Here is a 21,613-nt window from a genome sequence, read left to right as displayed (position 1 = left end):
TAACCACTGAGCTATAATTTGAAATGATCCGAGAGAGAAAGAGAGAGAGAGAGAGAGAGAGAGAGAGAGAGAGAGAGAGAGAGAGAGAGAGAGAGAGAGAGAGTATTACCAGTGAGGAAGGCTTAAGGTGTGCTTGGCTGAAATGATAAAAATGTCAATTTACTTTAAAATGTTTCTTTAAAATATTCTCAGCTGCCTAGAAGCAGTGAGATGTGGTGGAATACCCACTGTTATCATAGTCCTTCCTGTTTCTGGCCATATTTATTAGATATCTACTTACGTAGGTATGAGGAAAGATACTACTAGGTGGAAGAAAGATAAACCAGGTAAAATCCTATTTGGGAAAAGTTGGGGATCAGGCAAATTACAAAGCAATATGTAAATTCTTAGGACAAGTGGTTGAAATAAAGGAGTAGCCAACTCAGGACAGTGGGGAGAGACGGATCTCAACTTGGGTCACAAGTGAGTTTGATTTTGATTCTCATAAAAATAAGAATCCCTAGCAGTCTATATGTGCAGTTAAAAATTGTCCAGCACTATTTTTGTGCCTTTCATAAGTAACTTATCTAATCCTTACTATACAAAGGGTAGAATTCATATTACTGCCACTTAAAAGAAATGAAAATTGAGGCACAAAGTAAGTAATTGCCCCAAACTACAAACTAAAAAATGAATGAGAAACCATTCTTAAGCAACACTATACTTATTTTCAAACAATGAAAACAATTTGTAGAAAAATAACTTCACTCATAGAATGAAGGAAACCTTTCTCTTATGCCAAGAATGGCCAGGGGTTCCCAGGTTCTCTCTTGCTCATCATTGGGATGCCCTTAGTAGCCCCCAGGAGAAGCCCATGAATCTTGAGTACAGACAGCCTGCTCTCTGTCAAGGACTCAAGACTGAAAGTGCATTGGAAGCCCCTGAAGGGCTACTAACCACTGAGTCCCACTCCAGGGTCTCTGATGCAGTAAGAATTTATTTCTTGCAAATTCAAACCATAAGGAAATATAACCTTATCCTGTTAGAATGGCCATTATCAAAATGACAAAAGAGAGCAAGTGTGAAGAGGAGGTGGGTAAAAGGGAACACTTGTACACTCGGTGGAAATGTAATAACATTAATATCGGTCATTGTGGAAAACTGGACATTTCTCAAAAAACTAAAAATGGAATTGCCATACTCTAGCAATCTCACTTCTGGGTATATGTCAAAAGGACTTAAATCAACATTTTGAAACCATGCTTGCACTCCCCTGTTCATTGTAGCATTATTCATAATAGCCAAGTTATAGACTCAATTTATATACCGTGAATGGGTAAAAAAGTGTGTTAAACACACACAAACACAGAGTGGAACACTATTCAGCCCTATGGAGGAGCAATTAAGGTGACCTATCTGAGGGGATGGGAGGGGGGAATATGGAAACTCTTTAAAGCACATGATGTACTTAAACAAACATATCAAAGTCAATCATTAAATCAAGCATGGGAATGAGGGAGGGGAAGGGAATGGGATGGGGATCGGATAAAGGCTAATTGGGTGATGTGTGCTTGTATATCCTCACAAGTCTTGTATTCCATTGAGATGTTTGACTACAATGTGCCAATAAAAATATATTTTTAAAGAAAAGTAAATTATATCATTTGCAACAGCATGGATGAATATAAAGGACTCTATGCTAAGTAAAATAAGCCAGGCACAGAAAGACCAATACCACATGATCTTACTTATATATGGAATCTAAAGCAATCAAATTCATACTAACAGAGAGTAAAATGGCACTTAATAGAGACTGCAGGGTGGGGAAATTGGGGTGATCTTGGCCAAAGGGTAAAAAGTTTCAGATAGGAAGAAGAAATAACAGATAAATATTTGAGATATGATAATTAATTATATTCAATCACTTCATATTTTATACACATAACATAACAATATACCCCGTATAAACATATTGAAAAATCATATTTTTTCAAATATAAAATTAAAATTTTTAATTTTCATTTTTACAGTTCCCAGATGCTGTTCCTGCTGACTAGGAACCATATTTTGAAAACAGCTGTCCTAGTTCATGAACAATCAACAGCACAGAGTGATTGGGACCAGTCCCCATCCATCCAGTTCTTTGCTTTCAACCCAACAGAACAGTCACTGTAACCAGCTCCTGTGGTTACTGGCAGATTACCAGGGGCAAAACCACCAATTGGGGAAGCAGGCTTGGAGAGGATCATATCACAGCTGATGGAGGGAAATTCAATATCTGTTTGAAATGAAATTAGGTTGGATCTTGCCTCTCTGTGTTATCAAGAGAGAACAAGAATAAAGCTAATGATGTGGACATATCTACTTATCTATTATCTACCTCTTTTTTACAAAGTTATTAAAAAGTGATTCTTTGGTATCACTAAAAAGTAATCCCTAGTAACCAAAATTCTTTGATTATCTCTGGTAATCTTTCCTGAAGAATTTGGGAGTTACTGAGAGAACTTCCCAAACTTCCAAACACTTTCTGAAGCTATAGCTTGATTTGATATCAAGGTATAGCTTGATTTGCCTTTTAAAAACAATGAACTGTATTGACACTTAGTTTTTCTTCTAGTTCTACAAGAAAGAAAACTCTTTAGTGTGTACTTCCTAGGTTGTATAGTTTCTGTTACTTTCAAACAGCCCAACTTGAAAACCATAAATCAAATCATGCAGATTTTAATTTGAAATATTTACTTCAGATTTTTTCTCCAAGACTTGACATTTTATTTTTTCACATCACCAGTTCTTACTTTCTTTTAATTTTGCCCACTGAATACATACTAAAAATGTGTTTAAAAGCATTAGAAGTTTAAAAAAAAACCTTAACATTTACTTGATATCTGTGTTTGTGGACAAAGAGGACAGTAAAATATCATCAGAAGTCACCAGCTTCATCCTCTTGGGAAGTCTGAACTATAATAATTCAAATTTCAAAAGTGGTGAGTGTAAACAGAGAGAGAAAAGATTCGGGATTAGAGAGTTGCCAAGAGAATAGAATCTACACGCTATAGAACAATTCTTGGTAAAAACTGAATTGTACAAATAATACAGCAGATCAAATGCTTTGCACCACAGAATTTTTTCACACTTTCCAGGGAAATTGCCAAGATTACTTAACAATATGGTAAATCTACCTTGGTTATCCATCACCTTCAGGAACATTTCTCTCACCGCTTCTAATCTCACACAGATGTGGCAAGATTATCAAAGACCAGGTTTGACACATTCCAACCTTACTTACAAAGAAAGCAGAATTTTAAAAAATTTTTGAATTTCTGCCACCTACTGGCAACTTGAAGTGAAGGAATGGAGCACAGGGTAATCACACTTCCTGTCGGAGGCTGGTTATGGTCATCATCTATGGGACATGCTCTAACTGGTCTTCAGCACGTTAGCTGACTGAGTAAGAAAAAGAATCAGCATTAAATTATCTGGAGACTGGCTTCCAGGTGCCAGAGTGAACCATAGCCACCCCTGCCTGGTAGGCCCGATTACAAAGTAAACTTGGCATCTGGGGATTCCTTGCCCTGGTGGTGTATGTCAGGAGGCTTCAGTTTTATTGGGTTGGTACTCAGATGGCCCTGCTGTTTGCACACATTGTTGCATTACCTTCAGTGGCAAGACCAGCATGTGTCTAGGTGTAATACTAGAAGGCATATAGTGTGTGTTTGTGAACTATGCAAAATAAATCTGAATATTGATTTGCTTGGCATCTGGAATACATTCTGGAAAGTTCTTAGAGAATATGTAATGGTTTGGGATTGCCACCCTGGAGCATACAGCCAGGATAGTGGGGGGAGATCATTAAGCTGGAATTATCATCTAGTTTTTTATGCAAATTTTGACAGCCTAAACTGAAACTAGGTTTTTGAATAATCCCCTCAAATCCATCCTTTAGAAAAATAACTCATATGCAGCACTATCTTTGTCTTAACCTTGTAACTCTCCTGGTCCTGTTTTGTCATTTCTGGGGATGCCGATCTTTACTTCAAAGAGTTCATTTCATTCCAAGGGGCAACCAGAAAGGGATCAAAGACTTATTTCATTTTGCAAAGCCCAGGCTGGAGAGTTTATTATGGGGTCAATCTCTCTTTGAAGATTGCTATCTGTGGGTGTGAAACCCGAGTCCCTAGAACAGCAGATGAGAAAAGCTTTGGGGCAGCCACCAGACAGGAAGGTGTCATTTATACAAAGATGAGAAAGCTGCATCAGGGATGCTGGAGAAGATCAAAACGTTGAAGGTGCGTTGGGCATATGGCAAAGAGTAGTAACCATCTGGAAAAGTAAATATTGTAATGGAGCAGGCATCAGTGGAAAGGAGAGACGAAAGAAAGAGAAAGAAGAAAGAAAGAAAGAAAGAAAGAAAGAAAGAAAGAAAGAAAGAAAGAAAGAAAGAGAAAGAAAGAAGGAAAGAAAGAAAGAAAGAAAGAAAGAAAAAAGAAAGAAAGAAAGAGAAAGAAAGAAAGAAAGAAAGAAAGAAAGAAAGAAAGAAAGAAAGAAAGAAAGACAGACAGGAAGAAAGACAGGAAGGAAGGAAAAAGAAGGAGAAATCGAAACCAAGAATTACATTGAGTGATGCATCAGTGAGCATGTTTGAAAAGTAAAGGCTGCTATGGTGAGAGACCCAGCTCTGGTCCAGCCATATTAAATTTCTTTCAGTTCTGCAGCATGCTCACTCTAGTTTCCATGCCTTTGTCCATACCCTTCTCTCTGTGGGAATATTGTTCTGTCTCTGACCTCCCTGCATTTTCTCTTTACTAACTCAACTCCTTCTACTAATCATTCAGATCTTAGCCTTTGTTCCTCTGGAAGGTCTAAGGAAGACCCTTCTAGACCTGAGTTACTCCATCTCTTAGAATACTTCATTAGAAGACTTCCCCTCTTTCTCTGTTCAGCTCCCCTCATTACCCAGCATAGTACTTGCAACACGGTAGGGTTCTGATTCTCAGGGATGGATAGAATGAATAAAAACCGCTTACGGGACCTACAAAGCTATTCACTGCGAAAGAATATTCTATCAATTTTCCATTTCTCATTCGACTTCCTTTCCATTGAGGGAGCATGAGATGAAGGCTGATGCCATCTCAGTGCCTCACGTTTTGTAACTGCAGGAGAACACCAGTGCAGAAACACTGGTGATTTTAACAAATCATTACTGTTCTCCCTTCTTTTCAGATGGAGCAGCTCAATTCCTTCAAATAAAGCAAATATTGAAAATGTGTGGCATCCAAACCCATCATTGTATTATTCAGGTTAGGTCATAGTGGTCCCAGGCCCCATCTGCAGAAACAAGTGCCCCATCTTCAAATAAAATTTCTTCTTAGGCCCTAACAGAATTAACAGATGATGGTTTAACTAGGATAGTTTTATATTAACAATTTAGATCATATCTGTATTGATTTTAAAGTCAAAGAGAGGAAGGAAAAATGAATAATTAGAGTTTTGTTGTGTGTTAACATTGATATAGGACATTGTGTATCCTTCTGTAAATTGTCATTTTAAAATGGTCTAGAAAACTTTTAAAAATTCAATGTAAACAGATTTTAGTAAATTTGCCTGTAGCTTTAACAATATGTATTTTTATTTTGTATTTTTAATACTTTTTCCATTGCTTTTTTTTTTTTAACAGGGCAGAGGATGCAATATGTTTTTTGAAAATCACCTCTGCACCAAGCACAATTCTAAATGTTTTGCCCACATCAACTCTTCTTTGAAGAACAAGCTAGCAAGATAGATACTAGTGTTTTGATTTTTAAAGATAAGTGATAGCCGGAAGTGGTGGCACATGCTTGTATTCTCAGAGATTGGGAGTCTGAGAATTGCACAGGTTCAAAGCCAGCCTCAGCTACTTAGTGAGGCTTTCAGCAACTTAGTGAGACCCCGTTTCCAAATAAAGTATAAAATAGATCTAGGAGTATAGCAGGGAGGTAGAAAAAGCCAATAAATAATAACCAAATAAATAAATAAATAAATAAATAAATAAATAAAAGATAAGGGACACTGTGGCGCAGAGAGTTAAAGTAATTTACTAACTTAGAACTAGTGGGTAGTATGACCAGGGATAAAATTCCCAAGTCTGATTCCATCTATTTATCATTTTCTGGAGGGGGTACTGGGGATTGAACCCAAGGGCATTATACCTCTAGGCTACATCTCCATCCCTATTTTATTTTTTTTATTTTGAAACAGGGTTTTGCTAGCTGTTGAGGGATGTGCTAAGCTACTAAGGCCAGCCTGGAACCTGCTCGCCTCCTGCCTCAGCCTCTACTCCCAAGTTCTGGGATTACAAGCATACATCAGCATGCCCAACTTCCATTTATCTTTCAACAAATATTTATTGAATGTCTTCTATGGGCTGGGCACTGTTTTAGGCTCTAAACACAGAGCAATGAACAGAAAAAAAATGTTGCCCATGGACTGTTCTTTTCTATTGGAACTTCCATTCCAGCATCCTCACTCATACCTGCTGCACTCCACTGCCATGCTTCTTAAACTGATTCTCCTGGGTCTGTATGAGGAGGACAGAATGACAGAAGAGGTAAAGTCAGGAAGACACAGTTGAGGTGGGACCAGAAAGGGGAGCAGACAGTGGCAAAGAAGGCAGCAAAAGAAGGACACTGCAGAACAGGAAAGAGAGGGGAACTGTGGAGCCAGGTACCATCATCAGCATCTTTATCTTTCTTCTCCATCATTCTAGCCCAAGAAAAAGGGCCACATGATGCCTGCGATGCACTGCTGGTGAGCTTGCTATGTTGCAGAGGTTAGCCCTAAGCTGTTCTTAACTTTCTCTCTTCTCAGTGTCTACTGCCCACCATTACCTCCAGCCTCACCTCCTTGCTTTTTCTGGCTCCTCTTTGATGTTTAACTGAATCCAATTTCTCCAACTCTTGGTCTTCCTGCTTCCTCCTCTGGCTTTTGATCCCTCCCCATGAGTTCTTGATCATGTGCTATCGATATACCAGTAGTATCAACTTTATACTCACTGTTGTGTTCTAAGATTAGATGCAACTTTACTGTTCAAGTAACATTTACTGTGTGCCTTCAATGCACCAGGAACTGGTTTAACACCAGTTACCTATGGGAGGCCAAAAAATGGTCCCCCAAAATGTAGCTGTATCCTTGGAATCTATGAATATTATCTTACATCACAGAAAGACTGCAGGCATGATTGAGTTAGAAAAGGCAAGTTTATCTTGAATTATCTAGATGGGCCTGACATGCAATCATATGTATCCTTATAAAAGAGAGGCAGAGGAAGATTTGGCATATAAACAGAGGAGAAGGCAATGGTATAACGGAACAGAGAGAAATGTGAAGACCCTGGCCACTGAAGATTAGAGAGTGATAGGGCCACAAGCCAAAAAAGGCTTAGTAGTCACCAGATGCTGAGAGGCAAGAAACAGATTCTCCCCAACATCTCCAGGACAGTGTGGTCCTGACTGACACCTTAATTTTAAGCCCAGTGATGCATATTTAAAACTTCTGACTTCCAGAACTGTGAAAAAGTAAATTTCTATTGTTTTTAAACCACCAATTGGCAGTGATTTGTTACACAGCACTGGGAAACTAATATGGTACTTTTCTCTATATAATTCCCAGACTTCTTGAGGCTTTCCTATGAGTTTTTCCTAGGGAAATAGTTCCTTATTTTTTGTATCAGCTAACCTACCACACTGCAGATCATCTGCACATTTTCACCTCCTCTGTTGGACCAGAAACTTCTTGAAGGCAGAGATGGCTCCTTACTAATCTTTATATCTCCCCAGCACTTTGTATTGTTTCTGGTTAATAATCAATGCTCAATAATTTTTTGTTAAATGAGTAAATAACCTATGTTTTAGGACCATAGCAAACCCTGGTTTGCATTATTTATACATGAAAGCATTGTCTTTCCAATTAGACTATAAGAAACCATGGTTTATTGTCATTTATGGTGCAAAGCACAATTGGTACACTGTTCCTAGTTCATGGACTGCACATAGTTTCATCGCTTATGACTAGTAATAGCTGCCTGGATACTCGGTGATATATGTTCATCATGGATATGATAATCAGAAGGCGTGATCTATGCGCATATGCCTTGTCAGCACATGGTTTTTGTCCATGAATAAGGTCTCTTCTATCTAAATATAAAACAAATGGTGATCTTGCTTCCAGAATCTTAAAATAAAAGATTGGCATTGATAACTTATCTGAGGCAGGTGTGTCTTCTCCTAGTTTCAGCTCCTGTTTGGAAAACTGGCCAGGTTATCGTTAATTCAACACTAGACCGTATTCTAGGTGCTGGAGCTGCACAGTCCTTGCCCTCAGAGACTTTAGAAAAGATAAACACATTGTAGACCAGTCCAGGTCTGGGGAGTGAGAGGAGCCACAGTGATGATACAGGGGTGGGATAGTGGGGTCATGGTGCAGTGAGCATCTTAGCAGAAAGGAGAGATTGAAAACTTCAGGCAAAGGCCTTGAATTTATTGTGAAAACTAGCTCTGGAAGCACTGACTGCAGGGAGGGGGAGCCTTTGCCAACCGTGGATCGGGAGGAAGTGTGTGACTCAGTGGCTCTCTGCCTTCAGTTCTTGGTCCCAAAGGAGGCCTAGGCTGTCTGGCTGATTTTGCAGTAAGCCTGGTAAAAATTTAGCATTTCGGTCACTCCAAGTCCCCTGAGCAGATCTCCGGAAGCAGGATCAATAGGGAAACATCGTCAGCAGCTAAAGGATGCTATAAATCTTTTCAACCCTGAACAGAATCATTTGGGAGGGGATTGGCTGAGGCTCCTGGGAGGGGCTAAGGCAAAGTTTGGAGCTCCATTCTAATGAGCCCCTTCAGCTGCTGCATGCTGTGCTGCCAGAGGGAAGGAGGAAGCCTGTGTTGGTGATTTTCTATTTTCTATAAACCTTTGAATGGAAACCAATGGCTTCACAGACAGCTATAAAAATGACTTTGTTCTTCAGCAGCAGTTATTTGCCAAGAATATAATATGCAAATATTAAGGAGATAGGTACCACCAGAGAGTAAATGCGATCCTCCCCCACCTAAACACACTAATGTATGTGTCCTAAACTCTTACAGATATGAGCCACCACTGAGCAAAAATGGCTTGTGATGGCATCGAGCCTGCATCTGAAAGCTCCATCACAGCCTGAGTTTAGTTTCCTTGTCTGTAACACAAGCATGATAATACTGTAGCATCTACATCATGGAATAACTATTAGAACATAAAGAAACTTAGCTAAGAGCTTGGAAGATAATGAATGTTAATTACAAATAACTTTTATGAGGGAGTTAAGGCTTGTCCTGGAGACCAAGAATAAGTCACAGAAAAGAAGCATGAGCCCTGCCTAGGGAACCTCCTTAGAGGCTGAGTTGATCCACTGATGGTACAACTGGAAACCAGCAGGATGGGTAAGGCCTGTGGCTTCTAATTCACTTATTCAGCAAACCTGTACAGAGCTCCTAGAGTGAGCCAGGCATGCTGCTAGGTCCTGGCGGTGCAGAGATGGTCAAGCACTTGTAGCTATGTTTTAAGTTCTCTAAGAGCAAGAACCATGTCTGAATGGCTCATTGATGTAGCTCAAGCACCTAGTAGAGCTAGGGTAGTAGATATTCCGTAATTGTTTCTAACAAGGAAACTATGCATTTAATCATTTTAATTCCAAAAAGAAATAACAAAAATAATGCCTATGAGTAGCCATGCACATATGACAATGGTTAAATACTACCAGATGGCTCTCTCAAACCCTGTACCAGCCACCATTCTCTACCAGCAGTGAATGAGAGTTCCATACCTCTCATCTCCACCTACACTTGGCACTCTCCAGCTCTCTAATTATTGCCAATTTAACAGGAATCAAGTGATAGCTCATTTTTTCCAATCATATTTTTTCTCATTGCTAATCTATTTGAGAATAATTTTAAATGCCTGCTGGTATTTTGGATTCTCTCTTCTGGAAATTGCTGTTTATGTCCTTTGCCCAGTTCTACTTCTGGTTGTAGATTCCAAACATGGTCTCATGATCATAAAGAGAGGTTCATGAGAGTGGCTCTTGTTATTTGCAGCTGCAGGGAGTTGGAGGCCTCATGAAGACTCTTCATTGGAGAGTTCATTGTAAAGGTGGAGCATTCATATCTTGAGATCTTCTGGGGATGAACTAAGACCTATGGGTAGTGCATAGATGATTCTTAAAACCATAGAAATGAAGATAAGTGCTAACAGAAATAGGATGTGACCTGTAAAACAATCCTATTCATACAAATTCATACATATAAAACACCAATACATGTGTAAGTTTTTTGTGTATATTTTAAGAAACATATTAAATATATTAGAGCAGTTGTCCTGAGGAAAGTTGCCAGGAATAGAAGTGAAGAATGGTGATCGAAGAGAATAAAGATGTAAATTATGCAGGTGCAGTGGTACACACCTGTAATCTCAGTACTTGGGAGGCTGAGACAGGAGGATTGTAGGTTCGAGGTCACCCTCAGCAATTTAGTGAGACCCTGTTTCAAAATAAAAAAATAAAATAAGGCTGGGGTGTACCTTGGAGGTAGAACACCACTGAGTTCAATCACCAATACCAAATAATAATAATAATAATAATAATAATAATAATAATAAAAACAATAAATACAAGTAAAATAGGGCTGGGGTGTAACTCAGAGGTAGAATGGCCCTGGGCTTAATCCCCACTACCAAAAAAAAAAAAAAAAAGCAAATTAATTAATAGAAAGGGTCTTGCATAGTCCCATAATGATAACATGTCAGAAATTGAGGATAAAAGTAATCTGATACTATGCACCCAAGATCTGATAATAATAATAGTTATTAAATAATCATAAATATAATTGAATCACATAATGTTTTTATATTTCTATGGTTCTTTGAATCTTTCAAAGCACTCCATAGCTATTTATTTGATACTAGGAAGAAGCGGGCATGTAGAGAAGGTAAATATTTCTCTCCCTTATCCAGAAAGGAAGAAGATCTGGACTTGACGAAATCCTGCTAGAAAAGAAACCAAGATCCAGAGGCCTCCCACTCCGCTCCTAACTCCTTTTTCACCAAAATGGATTGGTCAGCTGCTGTCACGAGATTCCGGGAGGCTGGTGAAATCTGAATAAAGCCCTTCATTTATCTTTTTTCAGGCCCCTTCCTGCCTGCGGGGTAAGCACCCATGCGCTTCAGCGGGTTCCCACTGTCCTGTTAGAGCTCAGCTATTAACGCTGTTCACACATAGGGCTCCCATTGACCCTGGCTCTCTCCCTAATTGAACCCGAGGACTAAAACATCCTTTACAATAAGCACTTCTTTGTAATAGACAGATTTCCTGGACCCATAAAACAGCTTTTAGAAAGGGCGAGCTGTATTTAAGGAAGACATTAATATAGTGCCACAAAATGAGGTTTGCTGACATATGACTCTTTGAATAATTTACTTTAAATAAATTAACACTAGAATTTACATTTACCTTTGAAAGTCTAATTTACTGGAGACATTGAGGATGTGCTCCCTTGAGAATGGGAATAATGAAAAACACTGGCCTTCTTTTGACTGCTCTGCTAAGAACTGTAATGGTGAAATAATGCCCTTTTGTGGTGAAATCTCCCTCCCGTTGTTGACAGTCATTCAGACCATCACTGAGGGAGTGCTGCTCTTCCAGCAGTCCTTTGGTTTGCCCACAGGTGGGCTCAGCAATCAAATGGGGTCCAGGGATGGGATAGCAAGGAGAGGGGAATCCAGTCTAATTAAAAGGTTATGAATTATGAATCACCATTATCACAGGGTAGGCAGATGTTAATGCTAAAGGATTCACATATATTATCTCATTAAACCACTCTATCAACACTGTGATGTAGGAGCTCACATGAAGCCTTTGGACAGCTGAGGCCGCTACCTATGTCTGATAGTTAACTCACTCACAATCACATACCAGAAAGTGGCAGACCTAGAATTCCAACGTGGGGAGTCTTATTTCAAAGCCCACGCTGAAATATTTTCTCTTAAATAACTGCAAAATTATCAATAATTTTATTAGCAAGAACTTAAATGATTATTGAATTTATGTGGTCATTATAAAAAATAGAAAAAATGGGAAAAAATATAAAGAAACAAAGCAAAAAATCACCCCTTTTCTTTAGCACCCAAGATTAATTATTACTCAGGGTTAAGTATTTTGACATATTCTCTCTTGTGAGAAAATGGTATTTCTATTTTTCAGAGACTGGGAATATTCCTCTGAGCTTTGGGGCCAAGGTTGGGTAGGCAGGGCCTTTAATAGAGTAGAAAGGTAAAACAGGGACCTTTTGGCCCGTTAAAATGAGTGCATGATTTATCTGCCCTCTCCAACTGGCAGCTGACCAGAGAGGCTGATGGGCATGGCAAGATTCCTGGGCACATGTCGTTCCAGCATATGGAACTGCATCGCTGCCCTGGGCCTGGTAATGACATCTCCTCCCCATCATTCAGGAGCATGGTACAGCCTTGACCAGGGTAAGAATAACCCAGATCCCTGCCTAGAGGTGGTGCCTGCGGTCAGCGGATTTACCTTAGTGGCCTTGCTACCAGCATCTCCAACCAGTCTTTTGCAGGTCATGCCAGGGAGCACTGTAGCTGACACCATCCACACTCAAATATCTGATCTCACCGCAGAGCACCAGGGCAAGGAGCTTGGGCTCTGGAATCTATCTGGGCTGGTGTCAAATCCTGGCTCTGCCATATCCGAACAGTAGGAATCGTGGCAGTTTATCTGATCTCCCAGATGTCGGTTTTTGCAACTCCAAATATCAGGCAACTGAGTACAGCAGTGAAGTGTGTGGGCACCAGAGTCAGCCTCTGTGTTTTGAACACAACTCTACTGCTTACCAGCTGGTGACCACAGGAAAGCTGCTTAACTTCTCTGTGTCTCCATTTGTTTAATTGTGTTAAATAATAATAATAACAACACCTACCACATAGGGGAAGATGAAATGAGATAGTACAATGCCAAGTATCCAGTGTAATTCTTTTTAAAAAAAGCATCATTTCTATTATCACTGTTAAATGGGGATGATTATAGTACTTCTAATATTACAAGGATTGATGGGCATCAAGTTTCTTTTTTGTACTGAGGATGGAACCCAGGAGCATTCTACCTCCAAGCCACACCTCCAGGCTCCCCGCTCTATTTTTATTTTTAAATTTTGAAACAGGGTCTCTAAGTTGTTGCTGAGAGTCTCACTAAGTTGTGAGGCTGCCCTCAAACCTGTGATCTTTCTGTCTCAGCCTCCCAGGTACTGAGATTATAGATATGCATCACCATGCCCGGCCATGAAGTACTTTTTTTTTTTTTTTTTTTTTTTTTGCAGGTCTGGGGATAGAACCCCAAGGCATTTGACCTCTGAGCTACACCCCCTGCCCAACTTTTTATTTTTTATTTTGAAACAGGGTCTCACTGAGTTGCAGAGGGCCTCACTAAGTAGCTGAGGCTGTCTGTGAACCGCGATCCTCCGGTCTCAGCCTCCCAAATGCTGGGATTACAAGTGTGCATCACCATGCCCGGCTCCATCAAGTACTTTGAAAGCATATTCTGTTGGAAATATCATTGCTTGGGTCAAACACCTTAATATCATCCTTAATTCTTTTTTTTTAATTTTTGTTCTAAAATTATTCCACCAGCAAACATTAATAGTGCTCTTATTGAAATGTCTGAAATTCAAGCACTTCTCAGCTCCTCTCTTGCTCCACCCGAGTCCAAAACACCCTCATTTTCACCTGTATCACCTCCATAAGAACCTCCTGAGTGAGCTTCCAACTTTGGTCTTTGTCCCCTTACAGTGTATTCCCAACGCAGTAGCATTTGCTTTAAGGTCTTTTAGATTTTGTCTTTAAAAATATTTTATTTTGGAATAATGACTTTCAGAAAGGTTCCAGAAATAGTGCAGAGTGTTTACATGCAACCTCTACCCAGATTCCTCATGACTTTCTTTTTTTTCTTTTTTTTATTGGTGCATATATTCATACATCATATTGGGGTAAAAACGTGTGTGTACATATATGTACACATCACTGATTTAACCCCTACCCAATTCCCACCCCATTCTCTTCCCATCCCTCCTTCCCTTGCTTGGCTTAGTGGTCGAATTCGATATGTTTAAGTACATTGTGTGTTTTAGAGATTTCCCTTCTTCCCCCCTCCTTTCTCCTCCTTTATCAAACCAGGACATTCGCGTAGGTTCAGCAACCTTGACTACTGTTCTTATTCAAGGTGTGCCATTTCTCCCCTAATACAGCATGTGTGCATGCGTGTGTGTGTGTGCATGTGTGTGTGTGTGTGTGTGTGTGTGTGTGTGTGTGTGGTATGTGTCTGTGTGTGTATATAAGCTTTCTCTGGTTTAGGGTGCAATCTAGGATATCACATTGCATTCAGTTGTTATATCTTTTGTCTCCTCCAGTCTGAGAGTTTCTTTGACTTTTCTTGCCTTTATTGATTTGTTTTTGTGTTTCTAGGGATAAAATCCAAAGCCACTCTCCCTCTGAAATATACCCCCAACCCTACTTTATTTTTATTTGTAAACAGAGTCTCACTAAGTTAATGAGGCTATCCTCGAACCTGTGATTCTCCTGTCTCAGCCTCCCAAGTATGGACATTACAGGGGTGTACCACTGTGTCCAACTATGATCTTTTCTTTTGTGTTACGGAAGATTGAACCAGTATTCTACCTCTGAGCTATACCCCTAGTCCTATTTTTTCTTCTTTATTTTGAAACAAGGTCTCACTAAGTTGTGGAGGCCCTCAGTAAGTAGCTGAGGCTGGACTAAAATAGGCAATCCTCCTGTGTCAGCCTCCCAAATACTGTGATTGCAAGTGTGTGTCACCGGCCAACTATGATCTTTGAATGGATCTTTTTTTGAGTACTGGTTAGATATTTTACAGAATGCCTATCTATGTGGGTTTGCCTCATGTTGTTCCCATGATGAAATTGAGGCTTTGCATTTTTAGTAAGTACACACAGAAGCAACTCAGTGTTCCCTGGGCACTGTCTGCTGGATACCACCTACTGTCAGAGATGTTAGCCTTGATCACTTGATACAAAGTGGGACATCCAGGTTTCTCTACTCTCAAGTTACTGTTTTTTCCTTTGTAACTGCCTTGCATTTTGGAGGATACACTTTGAAACCATAGTAATATCCTATCCTGCTTGTTTATACCTCCAATTTTAGTATTCATTGGTTGATCTTGCCTGCAGCGACTATTACTGTGGTGTTCTGATGGTGATTGTATATTTCCTACATTTGATCTACATTTATTCATTTGAATTCCTCTGTAAGGAAGAGCTGCTTCTTGTTCTTCATTTTATTTCCTTATTTCTATGGATCTAAGCTAATTTAATACATATTTAGTTTGCTCCTCACATTGTTCTAGATTAACCTTCAAGTTCAATCCTTCCCCCTTTCAAAGTGTTCCAATCCTATTTGGGGGCACTTCATTTATTTTGGATACCATAAAGTATTTTGTATTGGTCTTGTGTTTTCCTTGCCCCAGCTTGAAATCAGCTTCTCTAAGAAGCCCCAGTTTCTTTCATCGAGAAATGATCCCATGGTCCAAAAGATCCCAGCCAAGGTCTAGGTTCTGGATGTGCTTGTCAGTATCAGGGTATCATTGTCCCTGGGCTGCATTAGTGGACAGAAGTGGGGCATAGAGGTACATACACCAACATCCACACAGCAGCATTTAGGATGGGAGCCAACTCAAGCCCACTCCTCTAATCAAAACCCTCCTTGAACCTCTCATCTGACACCCCCACATGATGACTTCCTTCTGTTTTTGCCTTACTCTGGTCACATTGGTCTCTCTGTTATTCCTCTAATGTTAAGAAATTCCCACTTTTGTATATACTCCCCTTGATGGTGACTCCCCTTACCCAGATGGCTCAATTCCTTAACTTAGGTCTCTCTTTTAACATCTTCTTATAAAGGATGACATTCCTTGCCACCCTCAGGAAAATGTCAGATGGTCCTCTTCGACTTCAACTCTATACTCTTTATCTTGCTTAAATTTTCATCCTGCACTTACCAACCTCTAACTTACTAAAATTTCACAAGTTTTGTCTATTTCTCTGTTAGAATGTAAATTTTGTACCTTCACTCCTATATCCTCAGTACTTAGAAGAGTGTCTGGAATATAGCAAGTGCCCCTAAAGATTTGTTAAATGAATTAATAGTCAACAGCATGAGTTTTGGAATCAGAAAAAAAATCCCTGCACCAAGTCCTGCCTCCATGACAAACACCAGTGGAAACTGGTGGGTTTTTAAGTGATCTACCTTTAGTTTTCTTATGCAAAAAAGAATAATGCTTAGCTTATAGATTTCTTGCAAGAATTAAATAAGATAACATGAAGGGATCTTTATTGAATGAATGAATGAATGAATGTGTTAAGTGCTTGGCAAGTAATGCTCAATAAATGGAAGCTATTAACATCATCATCATCATAATCATCATCAACTTCCAAAGAAGGGATCCTTTTGTTCACAGAATTAACTTCATCCTGGATTCTCTCCCCACTTCTGGGGTTGGGGGAGGGTGCATTTGGCAAGTTTCCTCCTCCAAATGAGGGTCTTCAAAGGGAAGCACTAGGTCCTTCCTCTTGCAGCTGTCCAAATGAGTGTTTTTCCAGAGGGTCCAGGACCATTGGGACATTTTCCACAGCCCTCAGGCATATCTTGATGTGTTGGCCTGTGTGAGAAAACTCAAAAGGTGTAACTAATTTGTTCAACAGAAATGTAAAACAGGCTGCTTCTAGTTGCATCTGGAAGGAGCAAAGAGGAAAACAGACGGGCCCGGGGTTTGCCAGGACGACATCCAGGTCCTCTCAAAGGAATGGCTTCTTCATGTGACCCTCCAGCTTGGATCTGGGGATTTCGATACCCCCTCAGTGACACCCTGATCCCAGCCAGTTCTTCAGGATCGATGGGGCAGCTGAGAACTGGGAGAAGCTTGGGGTCCCCTGCTGCTGCCTGGTGGGGGCTCTCCAGGCACAGTCCTGACAGGTTCCTATCTAGCTCCCCTGCCTCACTGGTGGCAGCCGTCTTTCCTGACAATGACCCCAGAGAGTGTGTCCATTCTCCAAATACTCCTTTCAGCAGCTTCCCAGTCGAACGCTGAGCATTTATTAGGGTTCTGCCACAGCAGCTGTGTGCCGGGAAACAGGCCGAGACACCGGAGGAGGCCTCGCAGCCGTCCAGTCTCAGGAAATAAGAACACTGGCCTCTTGCCACATGATGTTGGTCAGTCTCATTGGGGCCTTAGAGATGTGTGGAGGGAAGCCTGGGTGGTGTCTAGACTCAGAGCTCGAAGGAGGGGCCATAGTGCGGAAGCTGGGAGCCTAGGACACAAAATCATGCTTTTAAAGTGTCGAGATTTAAGGCAAGGAGAAGAGAGTGGACGGGTGGGCAGCTGATGTCCTAACATAGCAGTCCTTTGGTTAGAGTTGTGAACTAATGTCAGCAAAATGTTCCCCCTCTCATTTGGCCACTGTGCTACCAGCAATTATGCAGGGCCACCTTACTCCAATTATTATGACCATCCAATTTGTGATAATGTTAATGAAAGCTCCTTATAAAGTACCATGTAAATATAAGTATCCGTCACCACTTCTCTGCCAATCTCTAATATATTCTCATCTCTCTGCTTTCTGTTAAATCTCTTTGTCTGTTTCTCTGCACATATGCACACATACTTGTCCATCCCATTCGTCCAACTGAATTTTAAAACAGACTGCCTTGGAGAATTCTCCCACTCACAGTCAGGCGATGATGGTTAAACATGTGAGTTTAGGCAGTCAAGATCACTATGGAGGTTCTGCAAAAGACTAGGAATGGAACCACCATAAATCCCAATCTTTGGCATCTTTCTAAAAGAACTGAAGTCAGAATTCTATAGTGATACACATATACCCATGTTTAGAGAGCCCAGTTCATAATAGCTAAGTTATGGAACCAAACTAAGCATCCACCAACAGATGAATAGATAAATAAAATGTGGTGTATATATACGATGGAGTTTTACTCAGCCATAAAGAACAATATTATGTCATTTGCAGAAGAATGAATGAAACTAGAGGATAATATGCTAAATGAGATAAGCCAGACTCAGAAACTCAAAACCTTCATGCTTTCTCTCATATGTGAACGTTAGAAAGAAAAAAAAGAGGAAAGGGACCTTATGAAAATTAGGAGGAAATTAGTAATGAAGAGGATCTGGTGAGGGAGGAAGAGAAAGAAAAGAAAGAGACAGGAAGGAAATAGGCCAAATAATGTTAAGTGTATATATAAATGTGTCACTAAGAATTTCACTATCATGTACAATTACAATGCACTGATTAAAACACACACACACAGGCTGGGCGTGGTGGCGCAGGTTTGTAATCCCCGCGCTTGGGAGGCGGAGACAGGAGGATCGCGCACGTTCGAAGCCAGCTGTGCTGGCTTAAGAGACTCTGTTTCCAAATAAAAGTATAAAATAGGTCTGGGAGTATAGCCCAGAGGTAGAAGGGTTTCCAGGAACCCCAGTACAACACACACACACACACACACACACACACACACACACACACTCCACAAGGAAAGAAAGAATGCCAGAAAGAGAGAAACATGTGGTCTTGGTGCCAGATTCCCTGGTTCAAAGTACAGTTCTATGGCTTTCTAGTTGAGTGAACTCTGGTTGATTACTTAACATCTCAGTGCCTCGGTGTTCTCATCTTAAAATGCTGTTGGTGATGTTAATAGCTCCCCCCTCCATAAAGGAGTTGTGAAGTCTATGAACTATGTCTAGAACTCAATACATTTAAGCAACTCATGTTCTCATACACACAACAGTGATTTTCAAAAAATGGAAATGCAATCACATTTGCCTTATGCTAAAACTACACTGTGAGAATTGGGACCTTCCTGTTTGGGTTCAAAAGTTGTCCTAAGGTACTAAAGGGCCCCCCAAGTACCATGATTAACATAAATCACCATAGTATGGACTAGCGAAGGGTTTGGTTATTCGAACTCTCATAATGTTTGGATTCTAGCTGCTTTATATGAAACTCATGGGTTCATGATCTTAATTTAGTACTGCAGAGGTCAAATTATTGCTAGAGTAAAGTTGCCAGATAGTGTCTCCTTTGAATGCCTGAGGCTGACATTAAAATGTCCTGTCATTGTTTGTGATGTGATCTTTTATGTGGCTTGAAGCCTTGTTTCAGGAAGCAGAATTCCATTGTCACAGTGCATTTCTCAAAGCCAGTTACACAAATCACTACTTTCTTAGAATATTCATAGATACTCCTTGGAAAAATGGGCTCATGCTACTTGTTTAATTACAGAAACTCTCAAAGCCTTAGCATGCTCATTCATACCCTAAATCTCCAAGACTGGGACATCATACAAAACATTCCTCAAACATCTTTGACGCCACAGCTCTCTGTTGTAGAGCTTATAGAATTTCTGGAAATGTTAGTCTGGTGGGAAGAACAGGGATTTGGAACCAAACAGAAATGAAAGAGTCAAGTTCCAGCTCTATGAGTTACCACCTGTTATGGCAATTTGTAAGGCAAATCATTTAATTTTCCAGGGTTTCAGTTATTTTATCCACAAAACAGGAATAAAATAGATACCTCCTAATGTGTTACATAAAAAACCTATAGATTATAGTCAGTTGTGGAGGTACATGCTTGTAATTCCAGTACTTGGGAGGCTGAGACAGGAGGATCGCAGGTTCATGGCTAACCTGGAGGTAGAATGCTCCTGGGTTCAATTCTCAATATCACAAAGAAAAACTATAGATTGTAAAAAAATTATATATATATATATATATATATATATATATATATATATATGTGTGTGTGTGTGTGTGTGTGTGTGTGTGTGTGTGTGTGTGTTGTATGCATATAAAATGAATGCTGTTATTTCTTGCCAATAAGCTTTAGTGGTAGTAAATTTCTACCATCTAAATCTGTGCCATCCTATATGGTGGCTACAACCACAAGTGGCTATTGACAGTTCTTGAAATGTGGCTAATCTGCAAATGTAAAATACATGTCAAATTTTGAATACCTAGTGTGAAAAAAATGACCTCAATTCTTTTTACACTGATTACATGTTAAGATGACAATATTTTGTTAAAGAGAATGAAAGTATATCATTAAAGATTATTTCACCTGTTCCTTTTTACTTGTTAAAAATAAGTCTGCCACTAGAAAACTTTAGATCACAAAATAATTTGCATCTGTGGTTCATGTTAAATTTTTTTCTTTTGGAGAGCATGTTCCAAGTGGTTGAGTGAGTCTTAGAACTGTTCTCTTTCTTTTTTTTATATATACTGAGGTTTGAACCCAGGGCATTCTACCTCTGATCTATACCACCAGCCTTATTTTTAACTCTTTATTTTGAAACTGGTTCTCACTAAGTTTCAGAGGGCCTCACTAAGTAGCTGAGGTTGGCCATGAACTTGCGATCCTATTTCAGCCTCCCAAGTATTGGGATTACCAGCGTGCGCCACCACGCCCAGCTAGAATTGTTCTACTTTCTATCCTCCTTGTCCCCACTTACTTGACTCATTGTCACTAACTCACAGATGCACAGCCACTGCGCAGTCTCCAGGCTACCCAAGCAGTACTTTGAGGGGCTAGTGGCTTGCTAAATTTCAGGGTGTGGCTAGCATAATCTTTTTCGTATCTAACATAATTTTCTTGTACTTAATCTTTCTTGTACTGGGTTTAGAAGCAGTTACCAATATAGCAATAGTAGATGAATAAGCTATTTACGATAGAGACAGTTTCCAAGGTCAAGTTGGGACAAAGCTTTCTTTGAAGTCCACTATTTCAATCTGAACTTCCATGTCTTAACAGCCCCACACTCCAATCCTATCTCATAGACAGGCCAGCACTGCCAATGTAATCCCCCATCAAGAGTGTCTGCAAGTCACTCAGGCAAGGTGGCACACACCTATAATCCTGTAATGGGAGGGTGAGACGGGAGGAAAACCTCAGCAACCTAGTGAGACCTTATTTCTAAACAAAAAATGGCTGGGGGTGTAGCTCAGAGTAGAATGCCCCTAGGTTCAATCCCCAGTACACACACACACACACACACACACACACACACACACACACACAAACAGAGTCTGCATTGCCAGGTGTACACGTGCACACCTGTAAATCCCAACTACTGGTAGGCTGGATTAAGAGGATTGCAAATCCTAGGCCATCCTGGGAATTTAGTAAGACCCTATTTAAAAAATAAACATAAACATAAAAAAGGCTGTGGCTGTATTTCAGAAGTTGAGCACCCTGGGGTTTAATCCTCCATAGTCCTGGGGTAGAGAGGAAGTGTCTGCTTCAACTGGATATTATCTCAGGGCTATTCAAGAAACGAATAAGAAGTGAATTAAACATATTACTAGCCTCAAGGGCTTCAAATAGTTATTGCCTTAAAGACAAAGAGTTTCTGGGTACACTAAGGTCAACCCACTGAGGTAGGATAGCCTTAAAGGTGGTGTAATGAATAAACAAAATAGTCCCCAGGCACTGGACATGGTGAGTGATATGGGGATAGCCAATACAAGGACAGATGG

This window comes from Muscardinus avellanarius (assembly GCF_963383645.1).
Source record: "Muscardinus avellanarius genome assembly, chromosome: 1".
NCBI classification, from domain to species: Eukaryota; Metazoa; Chordata; class Mammalia; order Rodentia; family Gliridae; genus Muscardinus; species Muscardinus avellanarius.
This window is presented reverse-complemented; position numbering follows the sequence as displayed.